Source organism: Balaenoptera borealis, assembly GCF_965194805.1.
Source record: "Balaenoptera borealis genome assembly, chromosome: 12".
NCBI lineage: Eukaryota > Metazoa > Chordata > Mammalia > Artiodactyla > Balaenopteridae > Balaenoptera > Balaenoptera borealis.
The window spans coordinates 39,823,980-39,836,863 of NC_138869.1; the positions used below are offsets into that span (position 1 = coordinate 39,823,980).

Genomic DNA, 12,884 nt, shown 5'->3' on the forward strand with positions numbered 1-12,884 from the left:
TTTTTTTGTCTTTTGAATGCACAGAAATGGGCCTCCAGCCCTCACAAGTTCCTTCTCTGCTGCCGTTGACCACCCTTCTCTCCCCTAGAACCCTGTCACCCAACCCCTGCCCACTTGACCCCAGACTCAAAGTGTGGTCCTCGCACTACCTGCCTCAGAATCACCTGGATTGCAAGTTATAAATGTAGGTTTCCAGGATCCATTCCAGACCTTTGGCCTCTGCGTCTCTGGGGCAGGACTTTGGGACCAGCTTTTTCGGCAAACTGAGGTTGGCACACCCCATTATCCTCACCAGCGTCAGTGCCCAGGACCAGTCGTGCTCGTGTTCGCAGTGTCCATTCCCAGCTCTAGGAAGACAGCTGCCATTGCCTGAGCAGCAATGCTAACACCCCACCTCCTCGGGAGCAGGAACACCATGGCTCCCACTCTGTTCTCCAGCTTGGAGAGTCTCTGTGTCTGACAGCAAGGGCTCATGCTCATCTTGTCCCCATGCGGCCAGGCTCTGCTATCAGCATGGGGCTGCCACAGTCAGGGCCAGCGCCTCTTGAGAGATGGCCAGCTGGGACGGCCACCGGGGACTGCTTCCTGTGGCCTGCTTCCCTGTTTATAGAAAGAGGAGTCCCCGTGGCCCAGGGTTTTGGGAAGTGGGTGTTGTCCCATTACTAACGCCTGCTTCCCGGGCTCCAGCACTTGGGCAGCAGGCCCTTTGCAGCCCATGGCCTCTGCCTCTGTCCCCGCTGCTCCCTGGAGCACAGCTGGGCCCGACCACTCGCTCTGGGGCTTTCCCCCTGTTCCCCTAGAGCCACACCTGTGCCTCAGGGTGCTTGCATACATGGGTGCTGAGCTGCCCCACGTTACCCAAGAAGGGTTTTGCGGGGGGAATCACACTTGAGGCTTTAAGTGCCACTCAAAATATAGTGAGGCTACTTCTCCATGGAAACAAGTCTCTAAAGCACATCCATTTATGAAACACAGAAGCTTTTGTTGGTGAGGATAACAGCATTTCTTCTTTCTGTGCTGCTCTGGCCACATGTGTGTTGGTGTCTTCAGGTTTGGCCTGTCAGGTCCCTCCGTGAGGGGATGCTGCTGTGCTACTTAATGCTTCCTCAGCTGTGACTTCTGGCTCAGGAGATGCTGTATACTCTGCCCCACTCCCTGCCACTTACCACCTGATTCACCAGGGCACCTCCTCCCTCCTGTCTTTTTTTAAAACCATGTATTCATATTGCTAGTTTCATGTCAATTTCCCCATTTTAAAATGAATAAATTATTTTCTTCACATCTCTGTGAAGATGTTTCATACTACTTCTGCTTCCAAAAAAGAAACAAAAACTCTTAAATTTCAAAAGGAAAGTGGGCAAGTACCTTGAGTATGTGAATCATTTTTATTCCTCATCAGAACGCTTCTCCCTACGTTGACGTTACTGGACCATGATTCTGACTTTGAAAGAGGGGCTGGATTCCTGGCCCCTGCGATGGAGCTTTCTGTGTCCCAGACTGACAGGCCTGGCAGTTTATTCACTGCCTTTCCCTTCCACCCAAAGTAGTGCTTCCCATTGTTGATAGCATTTTCTCTTTCCTATCTTCTCTGTCTGGCCTGTCCTTGTCTTGGTCATGTTTTTAAAATATGCAGCCATTTTTGGCAGGTCAGAACTAATATCAGGGCAGGGAGGACAAGTGTGTGATTTTAGGCCTGTGGGTTTTAGGGAGTCCAGGGTACCCCTTCACCTTTATATCTTCCTCATTCGGGTGCTTGACTCGTGTATTTTATTTGGAAATGAGACTTCTGAGCCAGTCACATGCAGGTGGAAAGTGATTTGTTTTACTGCTGTTTACCTGAGTGAATGTCCTTAATGTTGTAAATATTTTATTGATATTTGTTAATTAACTTTCTTTTTTTAAACAGGGTTTTTTATTTTTATTTATTTTTGGCTGCGTTGGGTCTTCGTTGTTGCGCGCGGGCTTTCTCTAGTTGAGGCGAGTGGGGGCTACTCTTCGTGGCGGTGCACAGGCTTCTCGTTGCGGTGGCTTCTCTTGTTGTGGAACGCGGGCTCTAGGCGCGAGGGTTTCAGTAGTTGTGGTGCGCGGGCTCAGTAGTTGTGGCTCGCGGCTCTAGAGCGCGGGCTCAGTAGTTGTGGCGCATGGGCTTTGTTGCTCTGTGGCATGTGGGATCTTCCCAGGCCAGGGCTCGAACCCGTGTCCCCTGCATTGGCAGGCTGATTCTTAACCAGTGTACCACCAGGGAAGCCCAAATTTCTTTTTTTTAAGATTTTTTTTTTAATTCTATTTTATTTTACTTTATTTTATTTATTTATTTTTGGCCACGCTGTGTGGCATGTGGGATCATAGTTCCCCGACCAGGGATGAAACCCACGCCCCCTGCAGTGGAAGTGCAGAGTCTTAACCACTGGGCCACTGGGGAAGTCCCTAATTAACTTTCAAGGGTAGCAAGAAAGGTGTTTTATTTGAAGAGTTTGGGGGGAAAGGAAGACTCATTGATTTGCATCATCAGTCCGACCCCAATTACTGTGGCACAATCATTCCCCCTACTTAGTGTCATTCCTTCTTAACCAGAACCATCTGGGTGTATCAGAGTGAAATAGGGAAAATGGGCTCCTAATGTAGTTCAGCCTCCTTTAGGGGCCTAATGAAGGAAGTCTTATAAATACTTCTTAATTATCCTCCAGATTAATTAGCCGAAGTTGCTAGGTGCCCCTGTCCCAAAGTGCAGTCAACTCTTGGCCTGTCAGCTTCTCCATCCTTCTGGGGTAGTATGGCTTAGAGGGAAAGTGCTAGAGGTGAGCTGTAGGGAGTTAAGTCTTTCCCTTCACGAACGGGGTCCTCACCAGAGTAGGTGCACCCAGAACCCTGTCAAGTCTGCAGCACGCTCATGGAGACCCCTCCCCATGGCTTGTCAAACCTGTTACAGTACACCCTGTCCCACATTGAGCATAACAGATATGTAAGTATGCAGGAGTTGTGGTTGGCTAACTCTCCTGGTGATATGTTCTGTAGACATTTGAACATCAGCTTTGAAGCTTTGTGTTTGGATCCAGTAAGTTTTTTTCCATCTCAGTCATTTCTGTAGGTTCCTGAGGAGTTGAAGGGCCCTGGATTCTGCGCCTATGAGGCTGAATAAACAAAGGGCCCCAGGGGGCTTGAGAAGGAGGAGAGGGGGTGCCTGGATGGCTGCCTCACCATGAGGCTAGCAGGTGCTGGGTGCTGGGGCAGCTCCTGGTTTCTGTGCTCCTCCTGGCTTCACACTGGGGTGATACCCACCTGTCCTGGGGCCCAGATGGTGGGCAGTCAGGCTGGTGGGCAATGAGAGGAGGAGTTCCCAGAAATAGGTGCTGCTCTCGGGTAGGGGTCCACGTTCTTCCAATGATGAGACAGTCTCTTTCTTTCTTTTTTTAATATTTATTTATTTATTTGGTTGCACTGGGTCTTAGTTGCGGCTCACAGGCTCCTTAGTTGCGGCTCGCTGGCTCCTTAGTTGCAGCAGGTGGGCTCCTTAGTTGTGGCATGTGAACTTTTAGTTGCGGCATGCATGTGGGATCTAGTTCCCTGACCAGGGATCGAACCCGGGCCCCCTGCATTGGGAGCATGGAGTCTTAACCACTGCGCCACCAGGGAAGTCCCGAGACAGTCTCTTTCACCACCTTTTATCTCCTGCCTGCAGTCTCTCCTCTCGGGTTTAAGCTCTGTTCTGTACGCAAAGCCCCTGAGGAGAAATGGAACTGGCCCAGGTTAGCTACTGTGGGCCATGGGTCATAAGGGAGCCAGTGGATGGGCCACCCTCGGGGCAGCTGAGTGCCCAGTTCAATCAGCTCTCACTGGGTAGGGGCTGGGCAGGGTGGCATGGTTCATCCGGAGTTGCCCCTTCAGCCTCAAAGGAGCTGCCCAAGGGCCTGTGATGTAACACCCAACTTGTGAGGGAATGTTCTAGTCTACCATTTACTTGTCTCATTACCTCCCTCCATCCAAAAATGTGTCCCTGTTGGCTCTACTGTCACAGTGTTGCCCTGGTCTGACCAATGCACTTGGCAGAGGCCACCTGGGTTCAGAGTGCTCAGTGGGAAGGGGACCTGAAAACCTGGCAACTCTCAGTCCTTTAATCTCATCCGCATCACAAACTGGGGCCTTGGAACGGGGCTCTGATGCTGTCAGCGCAGTAAACAGTGACTAATTAAGACACGACTGCATTAGTCACATTGGAGGTGACAACTGAGCAGCATGTTTCGGGTTCGTGTCTGAGAGATCCTGACACACTTTTCAATTATGTGGAACTAATAGTGTGCGGCTTCCACGCAGCTGTGTCGGGCGGGAGGGAAGGGGAGTCTGAAATGAAAGCCTGACTCACTGTGGCTCTTCACTCGCTTCTCTGCACTGCTTTTTGAAAATCACAAAAGTTGACACCAGGGAGCGTGGCATCAGGGGGACCAGAGGGCATCTTTCAGAAGGAGAGTTATGAGACAACTCCGGGTGACACAGGAGCCTCGGTCCTTTCGGGAGGTGTGTGTTGTGAACCCCAGCGTTGACTAGCCCCAGCTTCCCCTGGGCTCGGGGCACACTCTCGTCCAGCCCTCATCAGGGACTGGCACAGCCAGGCAGGGAGAACCATGAGGACCCAGGAGAACCAAAACCCTTACCCATGAGGGAAACGGCAATGTTTTCCCCCACATGTAATCCCAACCAAACTAGGGAATGTTGCTAAAATATCTTTCCTTTTTGTTTCCCCCAGGGCATTAACACAACAATTTTATGAACAAACCAGATTAGCACAGCACATTTTTATGTTCTTGAGCTAGAGCTGAAGATTCCTTTCTTCCTCATGTGGCTTGTGAAATCCCTAAGTGGCATCTCTCCAATGACAAGACGATGTTCTTGCAGGTGTGCAGATGTCCAGCTCTGGGGGGCAATAGAAAGGATAGAGCTACTTGCATTTTTTTTCTTTTTTCTTTAGTAAGCGGGAGTGACATCATACGGGGCTGATGGCAAGATGCCCAAGCACACTGGCCACTCATCCTTGCCTCTTTTCAGCTCTCCCTGCAGCAACCCTACAAACACATGGCTGAGAGCCAGGCTCTGGGGGAAGACCCCAGAGGTGTCCTGCCCGCGGCGTTCCTTCCATGTGCACCACCACCAGGGAAGTCCGCTTGCGTCCATGTCTGCCTTCTGAAGTACACAAACAGAGTTTTGCTTTCTGAGCGGCCCATGGTGTCACATACATGGTTATACTCCAGCCTGGCTGCCCTTTTCTAACTCAGTGGGTGACCTTGAACAAGCCTCCCTCGCTCTACCACCTGTGGCGCACTGAGCACGTGCCACGTACCATCTACCTTTGGGCTCCGTTCCTCCCTCAGGTTAACAAGGGCTGGATTTGAGCTGTAGTGATAACATTGAGCCTGAGGAGATGGACAGGCCATCCAGCTCCTACTCCAACTGGAGCAGCACCCTTTTTATCTGTTTTGAAAATTAGGGGTTAGTCTAAGAATTTGCTTGAAAAAAAGGTTCTTTCTGTTAAAAACAAAAACAAAAAACCCCACGTTTTTTGAAATCCACGATTTTGAATGTTTTAAACCTCCTCGCTGACCTTCCATGACTTTTTCTCCCACAATTCCTCTCCCACCTCAGTCTTTATCTCATCTTAAAGAATTTAAGGTAATTGTTTTGCACAGGCATTAGCACGCATAAGAAGTATTTGGGAGAAACAAATCTGGCCAAAAATTATGTTGCGTTACAAAGAAAAAGTTGTCTGTACCCCATGGTCCCCTGTCTGTTGGTGGCCTTGACCCCAGGTGACACCACCAAGGAGTGGGAAGGTAGCTAACTTTGGCCACTCCATCACTTTGTAATCATAGGCAGGAGATGTTGCCTCTCTGTGCCTCAGTTTCCTCATCTGTCAGTAGCCCACCCCTGCATAGCCCAGAGAGGATGGAAGGAGAACAGAGGTAGGACAGGCAAATGCAGCTCTGAAAGCCTTGGAGAAAACAACCCATAGCAAGACTCCCTACATGTCCTGTGTGTGCACCTCCCTGCCCGCTTTCTCTTCTGCTCCTCACCCTCGGCCAGTCCTCTCCTGATGCTGTCCACCCCACCCCCTCCCCAGCCCAAGCTCTGTTCTCCCCACCCTCGCTCCTATTAACCCACTCAAGGCCTGTTTACGGCTGGGCCAGCAAAGGAGCGAGAAGTGAGGACATTACAAATACTGGTGATTTAACCACTTTTCTTTAGCCCTGTCACCCCCAGAAGGCACTAAACCCCAAACATGTGGCATTAGTAAACACAGGACCCATCCCTTTTCCCCTGCTTCTGCCTGGTCTGGTTCTTTGGGTGCCCTCGGGAGCCCAGCACCACCTGCTATCCAGTCTCCAACCTCTCACCTCTCCGCCCCCTGGGCCCTCGCCCCCGTCAGGTTCAGTTACTCATGCCCTTGATCCCATCACGCTCCTTTCCCTTTCTTCCAACAGCCCTATTTTCATTCTCCCTTGAGAATGAGGAAGGCAGGTTGTGTGTGGGTTCCAGAGAGGGTCTTGGAGGCAGACCCATCCCCACTTCAACCTTGAGCAAGGTAGTTAATCTCTTTGAGCCTCAGTTTACGCATCTAAAACTGGGCATTAGAGCACTTGCCTCATAGGATGTGGCAAGGATTCCATGAGAGGATGGAGGGGCACTGAGCAGGGGGTGCCCTGCACCAGCCCGTTTGCTCTGTGAGTGGAATTATAAATCTGCTGAACAGAGAGGAACTGTGGCCCCTGGGAACATTTGTTTCACACCTACCTGCTCCCTCCTTCCCACCTAAACCCAGTCCACAGACATGCATGTGGTTGAGTCTTTTTCCCTTCAGTGGCAACATTTCTTTCCCCTTTTCTTGGAGGCAGTGCTGCAGGTGAAGAGGAAACGAAAGATCCTTCTCAGCCCAGCTTGCCCGGAGGAGCTTAGAAGGTGACGACATGGGTAACGGAGACTGCCCGAGGCCTTCTGACTCTTGGCCAACTCAGGTAGGCAAGCCTGGGGAAGCAAAGCCACAGCTTCCAGGGAGAGCCAGCAAATGACCTCTTTCAGGCTCAGCCTGAGTGGCCCCCCAGAGCAAGAGGGGATGCTTCCAAAGCTTGTTAAATGATTTTCAGCAATTTCAGAAATTACCTCAACTGGTAGTTTAAATTTCCCTGTAGCCTTAGATTAAAGCAGAAAGAAGAAAGACCCCAGGTGATAGAAGAGAATGTGGCTTTGTCCAAGGAGGGCCAGCTGCTGTCAGCAGCTTCTGAAGAAAATGGAAGGGTCTGCGATGGTCCTGCCATGTGGGTGGGCGGCCATGGGCACTGGCTCCCCTGACCTCAGCTTTAGGCCTGGGCCATGGTGGCTGTGAGGACACTCCCAAAACTACCCCCGCCGCCAGCCTCGATCTCCAGTTTGCCAGTGTCCTCACCTTGAACCCACTCATCAAAGCTGATCTGAAACTTGTTGAGTTCTTCCTCCTCACCCTAAAAAAGACAACAAAAAACAACCATTGCCTCTGCCATCAGCCTCTCAGACTTAACCTCTATAAACTTCTATTTCATTTGTTGTTTTTCCTTCTCTGGACTGGGATAAAGGATGCCAGGTTCAGACCAACCAGCTTTCCCCTTCCAGAAGCAGCTGAGAGGAAGAGAAAGGCCAGAACCTAGGGTGCCCAGAGGGTTCTGTCTTGAGTGCTACTATTAAGGTGGGATTTTCCTAAGAAAGGAAGTGTGTTCTGCCCACAGTTAGGACTCAAGGAGAGCAGGGAGATACCAGACATGTCTGGGTCTGGCACCGCTCCTTGGGGAAGGAGTAAGGCTGTTGACCTTTGGTGTCTGGGTCATATCTGAGAAGTGGGGGTCCATCAGGCCTTCCTCTTGCTCCTCTTCAAAAGGAGCTGTGACCTGGGTGTGCCACAGAGCCCGGTGCTCCAGGCCTCCCCACTCCCATCAGCTTCTGTGGGCCACTCCCCTGACTCTGCAAGGTTTCTGGTTGTCTTTGCAGCTTGGGAGATGATGTTTTAGCTCCAGGGACCGGCTGTTGATACAGATAATCAACAGAGCCAGGGAGCCTGAAAATCACACTCTAATTCCAGGCCTGCCGCTGTCTGTTCGTAAGATCCTCTTCTCCATCTACAAAAGGTTCTGATCCCTACTCACTGTTGCTCTAGGACCATCGTGGGGGCCAAGAAAAAGTCACCATGCAGCACTATTTGGGGCTGAGTGGAGAGTGGGAAAGCAGGTGGGCCTGTGTGCTCCGAGGCTGGAGCCTGGGCCTGCGTTCAGACAGGGGAGCTAGACCAGAGCAGAAATCGTCACAGAGTCTAAAATATCTCCGGGTGTTGTTCTTCCTGGTAGCAAATGATCTTATCTCTAACAGCATTATGTATTTTAGGTATTTCTTATTTTAACTTATAAGTTGTAAATTATGAAGTATCCTGGGCAGCCAAGTGCCCTGTAGACGGTTAGAAACGCCCCATCCCGTCCATGGCCTCTTTTTACTTTGCATGTGGTGCACACATCTTGCCATGTATACACTGCCCTCTACATTGTTCTTTTTTACTACACGGTGTACCAGTTAAGTTGTCCCCAGTTTTCCCTACAATTGTAAACCACGTGGTAGAGAATATCTTGACACAGAGACCTCTTCTGCATTTTGCCCACTGATGGAGCCTGAGAGCGCTCTTGCTGTATCAGAGCAGGGCCCTGCCTCTCGGCCCCAGCCTCACCCCAGAGGAAGCCCCGGGATGGAAGGAAGCCTCTCCAGGTCACACTGTGTTAATGACCAGCCAGCCTGGAGCCCAGACCCAGGACCTGCTAGCCAGTGGGCCATACCCCTCCTTTCACACGAAAGAGGCTTTGCACAATGCCAGGCACCCAGGCCATGCTCAGCGGTAACTGTGAGATCATGGCAGCCTGTCACTGGGTCATTCAGCCGACTGTCTTTCCCACTGCAGAAGCCGGGACACTCCTGGAGGAGCAGTGGACCTTGGTGCCTCTGGTGAGCACAAGCCAGCAACGAGGATCCGACCCTCCAGGCTCCACTGCCTCCTTGGCTGCAGGTGGAGTGTGTCTGGCACAGGGAACTGCTTCCCAAGGTGTCAGGAAAGTCACTGATACCCCAGGCCTCCCCCTGGAGAATCTAACTAATTAGCCTGGCTGGATGGGGAACTTGGGAACTAAAGCTACCAGTAAACAGAAAGGAAGTGAAACCACCCTCTGCTCCTGCTCCTCCCTCGGGGTGACGTGATCTCCTCAGGGAAGTGGCTTTGGGCCTTGTTTCCCTGCCCAGAGGCATAGGGTGCAGCCGGTTAGGCTCGAGGCCTTATTTGTGCAGCCTTTCTGGGCGCTTGGTGAGCCACCGGCCCATAGGTGGAGTCCATGGTCTTGACAAGGTCACTCCAAGCTCTCAGAGCTGAGTGTGGATCCCTGCTAGGCTGTCTCCCAACTCTGCCACCCTGGACGAGTTACTCTACCTCTCCAGCCTCAGCCTGCTTTCTATCTAAACTCTACCTATTTTTATTTTCAGTTTTTCTTTTGATCAAAAAAACACATGTACATCGTTTTAAAAGATAACCCCCAAAGGGCAGGTTCTGCTCCCCTCCAAGCTTCCTTCTCCTTGGGCCATTGTTTTAGTTCTTTTCGTCATTCCTTCTTCTATTTCCCTTCATATTTCTAAGTAATCTGCATGTAATGCTATTTCTTGATTGTTTCCACTTTAGAATATTGACCTCCTCGTATGGAAAAATGAGCTCTGATGGCCACCTCCCTGCACACTTACCTTCCCATCCTCCCAGTGTTATGATTTGGGGTAAATTGATATTCATGTTCACATGGTTAAAACTATAGAAACATTGTTCTCTGCTAAACCAAGTAGTATCCTATTTCCTTTCTACTACAATCCTCAGGCTATTAATGGTCTCGTTATTTCATTTGCTTTTTTAAAAATACTTTATGCTGTCCCCTACAAAATTATAAAACGCTGAGCAAACACTATAAAGCTCTTGGCAACATGACTAACCTCAGCAAGTATCACGGAGTCTGTGTTTTCCCTGGAGACTTTGCTCGGGGAGCCCCTCACCCCCCCTCCTCCACTCTCACGGTCCCATCTGTGGGCCCCTCCCTTCCCCAGAGGGAAAAGGCTCAGAGAAGTTAAGGAACTTTGCCCAACATCATAGCAGTAGTAAGATGGGGGCAGAGATGCGGGCCTAGCCCAGGAGATGCAGTTACAGTCAAGAGCCGCCACCCCCTCACCAGAGGATGCTGCAGCCCTGTGGGGCGGCGACCCTGTAAACAGGACCACGTGGTGGGTTTAACCTGCAGCAGGATTGCATGTGGTGGGAATTCCCTGGCAGTCCAGTGGTTAGGACGCTCATGGCACTTTCACTTCCATGGCAGAGGCCTCAGCCCTGACTGCAGAGGGCAGAGGCGGGTCTCCCTGCTCATCCTGAGTGACCCTTCCTGGTAAGTTCCCCTGCATCCACGTCCATCCCTGTCCCAGGCAGATTTGAGAACAGCCTGAGCCACAAGTCTGCCCGACAGCCAGGTCCACGCGTTTCTCTGACTGCCCATGGCTACCTCCCGTTGAACAGGCTGAACCAGCCCTCACCCAACTGCCAGGCTGACATGTGCCTCCCAGGGCCACTGGCAACCCCCTTATCACAGAGAGGCCACTCTCCCACCACCCCAGGTCTCCTTCACTGGGGGACTGAGCTCTGACCCCTGCCCCCATGCTCCGCACTGGAGGCGACTCCTTTCCTTTGCTGGTCACAGTCAGCTAAGGTGAGCTCCTGGGAAAGCGTGGTTCCGAGGGCCCCAGGGGGCCTGGTCATCCAGTTGTTCACACACAGGCAATTCCCAGCCAAGGCCGCCGAGTCCCTAAAGGCAGCGCACACCCCTGAAGGGGACAGAGAGCCTTCTGAGTCCAGAACTCTTGCTGGAAACCCCTGTGCCTCACACGGAAGAGGCCTGTGCATGGTCTGGGGCCTCTGATGACCACCATCCACCCGCCCCTGAAGCTGCACACCAGAGTGTTGTCAGACGGAGGCCAGACCGGCAGGGGATGCTGCCACTGGGCCAGGACCGCCCCTGGGACACAGGAGCTGGTGCAGGACATGTCTCGCTGGCCTCAGCCGTCAGGAAGCAAGGAGTGGGCATCAGAGGCACTTGGGAAACGGAAGATGCATAGATCTCTCCAAGCAGCCACATGCCTTCTAAACAGACAGCTCACCACGATTTAATCGGCAGCTCAAATTCAATCTGCTAAGTAGGGAAGAAGAAAGTGTGTGGTTGTCATGGCAACACCAAATTGCCCAGGACTGTTGGTCTCTCAGGTAGGAAAGGGAGGGGAGCAGAGCCCAGCCTCTGTTTCCCTGATGGGGATGTTCTGGGGAACAGGGGCCAGGCTGGACACACCTGCTTTCTTCCCACCACCCCAGCTTGCGGCTGAGGGCCTGAGCCGTGTGGTGTGGTGTAAAGGGGGCTGGCTGGCTCAGGGCCCTCACCCTGGGGTCTGGGGCCCAGGTTGCTCAGCCATGCGTGTTCCAGCCCCACATCAGAGCAACTGGGACTTGGACCCCCCTTTTCCTCTTACCCCCCAAATCCTATGACTTCCTAGCAGTGCTGTGCCCGCAGGCCTGGTCACGGGCATGTGCACAGCTGGCCTTGCTGGCCTATCCTCTGAGTCCAGTCTGAATGACCAAGAGAACAACAGCCTCACCCAGAGAGTGCCAACCAGAGCCACACGAAGGAAGGTGTGGGGCTGATCCTTCCACTCACAAGTACACCGCACCGCCAGCCTGGCCTCCTTCTCTCCATCAGGAATGGGATGAAGCCATCTGATGGGTTGCCCCCTGTAATCTATGCCAAGCTGGGCCCAGGCCTGGGTGGGGGTGAGTGGTAGAGGAAGGGGCTGCTCAAGTGGAGGAGTTAAGCACTAGGAGCTTCGCCTGCCCTCATACCCACCTCCAAGGCCCTGCTGATCAGCTTCATGTCTATCTCTGTGGTCCCAGGGCCTGGCCCTAGGAGGTCCATGGACACTTAACGCATGAATGAATGAGTGAATAAATGAATGAATGAGTGGATGACGTATGGAGTGAGGACTAGGAGCAGAGGAACTGGAGAGGCCAGGTTGGGATGAGGAGCTTGGGGGAAGGCCTCAAAGGGAGGTGTTTGTCAGGCTCCCCTTCCTCCAGTCTGCCCAGACCTGGGGCAGCTCCCATCTTCCAGAGGGACCACTGAGGTCCCTGGCAGATGTGACCCTGTCACTTGATCCCCCCTCAGAGAAGCAGGGACCCCAGGGCCCTTCCCCCAAGGCCCTTCTCACCTGGTGCCTGATGGGGACTGCCTCCCTGGGACCCCACAGACCTGACTGCTTTTGCTACACGGTCTGTGGGTTCTCCCGCTGTCTAATTAGTGCTAATTGGGAGCAGGAAGTGTGTGCGTGAGTGGGGATTCGTGGGGGTATGTGTGCCTGGAGCTCGGATGTCCTTGTCAGAACCTAGAGGCTTCTTGGGACGGGCCCTTGCCCAGAGCCACGGGGTCTCTGTGGGGCCTGGGTGGGACTGACTGGGCATCGTGTGCGCTGAGTGCTTCTCTGCAGAGGCCTGTGCTGTCACTGGCCACCTCCTACCCTGGGCGCCAGCTGCCCCAGGGCCAGGCAGGCCCACTTTGTTCATGTGAATCCTCAGCGCCTGGCACAGAGCCACAGCTCTTTGCATTTCAGACTCCAGGAATGAAGGGAAGAGGCCTCCGGGGCTGGCAGGAGAGACATGGAGGGCCTGGGGGAATGACCCGGTCCCAGGCTCAGTTCATGGTTCGGTAAAGGCAAGGAAAGACTTGCTTATCTGATGGGTTCACACTTGTGCCTCCCTTGAGGGACAGAGG

At 52.6% G+C, this 12,884-nt stretch overlaps 1 protein-coding gene across 12 annotated transcripts in view; it reads left to right on the plus strand.

The window, feature by feature from the left end:
• The window catches only part of RFT1 (RFT1 glycolipid translocator homolog), a 49,311-nt gene extending 39,280 nt beyond the window's left edge, over positions 1-10,031 (plus strand). The window contains exons 14-18 of one of the 12 annotated variants that reach the window (XR_014232815.1): positions 89-268; positions 4,742-4,890; positions 5,041-5,328; positions 6,882-7,001; positions 8,957-10,031. The gene's annotated coding sequence lies outside the window, so the exon portion shown is untranslated. Of the gene's footprint in view, positions 1-24; positions 269-4,741; positions 4,891-4,963; positions 5,329-6,877 lie in introns of all 12 variants that reach the window. The other 11 variants (XR_014232816.1, XR_014232813.1, XR_014232814.1 and 8 more) reach the window with 11 other exon arrangements.
• The last annotated feature ends 2,853 nt before the right edge of the window (positions 10,032-12,884 follow it).